Below are 1,808 nucleotides of genomic sequence, written 5' to 3'. Positions count from 1 at the left end.
CGAAAGTATAAAGACTTTTATAAAAGCCAGAATAATAATAAAAAAAAAATAAAGACATTTACAGTTGACAGTTGTCATAAAAGAAAATATTGTGGGGATTTCGGATGATTCGTCACGTTTAAGCACCGATCCGCATGGAGCAGCGTGCTTGAGCTCTTAAGCTCTTTCTCCACTAACGATGATGAGGTCTTATCCTCGCAGTAGCACATTTTCAGACAATTGTTTACTTTTATTTTTGCCTACTATTGTATATATTATTGTCTGCATTGATACTGCGTATTGTTGTGTTTCAAACGATTACTTACCTGATTCTTTATTCCGTCATTACACTCACCAGGCCCATTAGCTCAGTTGGTTAGAGCGTCGTGCTAATAACGCGAAGGTCGCGGGTTCGATCCCCTCATGGGCCATATATTTTTGTTAAAGTTTATATCTTACTATAAACTTAATTATCACGTATATATATGAACGTAATATATATAAACGTAAATATCACGGGCAAAGAAAAAATACTGAACGAATTAATTCAGTGTTCTCTTATCTATCTTTTTTCAATTTTGCTTAGTATGTATTTTGTTTAGTGGACATTAATATCTATTATATCCGAAACAAGAAAAAAGATCATCTCGTAGAAAAACAAAAAACCAAATCAGTAACGTAGATTATTTTGCATTTTTTCCTGTTATTTTGGCCCATAAATCTCTCCGTGTCCAATTGTGATATTTTTTGGATAATCAACAATCCCCTCTTGAACCGCTGACAGGGTGGCTAAAACGTGCGCCTGACATTTGACGAATGAATTTTCGGCGAATAGTCGAGTAAATTTTGCTTAACAAATATGCCTAATCTTTGACGGAACAGTTTAATTAGGGGCGATAACGCGAGACCGAAAACCAACAACCCTTACACGTACTAAATAAACACGAAATCACAGGATGATGGCAATATTTACCTACCTGGTGTTAATTGGGTACTTCCGCCTATATATATACTTTACACAACATAACGTAACATTAACAGTCTGTAAATTTCCCACCGCTGGGCTAAGGCCTCCTCTCCCTTTGAGTAGAAGGTTTGGAGCATATTGCACACCGCTGCTCCAATGCGGTTTGATGGACACTTGTGGTAGAATTTCGTTGAAATTAGACACGTGCAGGTTTCCTTACGATGTTTTCCTTCACTGCCGAGCACTGTGACATCTCGTGTGTCTGTAGTTACACTGGATCAGTCACATTTCAAACAGGACCTTGAATAAGTGGGTGGTATCCAGACAGGCTTGCAAAAAGCCACATCACCAAGTAATAAATAAAAATAAGTATAAATCATTTTTAGCTTGGGGATAAGTAAATAGGGATAACTAATTAATTACTTTGTCATATACATACTTTGTCTGCCACACTTGTCTAGTGGCCAGGTTAAAACTGCAGATAGTGAAGTTTCTCTCAAGACATTCTCTGCATGAGCACTAACGTTGGAAGTTTCGAGTGTCTCATCCATTCCTTTTATTTATATATCATCTATAGTTTGCAATTTAAACCATTTTAGAAATAATTCAAGATACTTAAATAACGCGTAATACGGACGAAGAGACCACTAAGCGAATGTTTATATCTAAATAACAAGCTATAATCGAATTACTAGTTAGTATTTTTTTTTTTTTGATACGTCTTCTGTATAAGTCAATGAATACAAACGATACGTTTTGTCATCATATAAACAAAGCCTTACCCAAAGTTAGGACGAATTGCAGCAATTGGTTGAACTTCTTGTTCAAGCAAAAATAAACCTGAAAATTACCAAAGCTACAA

The 1,808-nt window shown here is 35.8% G+C and overlaps 1 non-coding gene across 1 annotated transcript; it reads left to right on the top strand.

Moving 5' to 3' along the window:
* The first annotated feature begins 336 nt into the window (after positions 1 to 336).
* On the top strand, positions 337 to 410 carry Trnai-aau (transfer RNA isoleucine (anticodon AAU)). The gene has a single exon. It is a non-coding gene; the product is annotated as a tRNA-Ile (tRNA).
* The last annotated feature ends 1,398 nt before the right edge of the window (positions 411 to 1,808 follow it).

The sequence above is a fragment of the Vanessa tameamea genome, chromosome 9 (genome assembly GCF_037043105.1).
Source record: "Vanessa tameamea isolate UH-Manoa-2023 chromosome 9, ilVanTame1 primary haplotype, whole genome shotgun sequence".
Lineage (NCBI taxonomy): Eukaryota > Metazoa > Arthropoda > Insecta > Lepidoptera > Nymphalidae > Vanessa > Vanessa tameamea.
The sequence above is the reverse complement of the archived record's forward strand: the minus strand, read 5'-3'. Positions and strand labels throughout refer to the sequence as shown.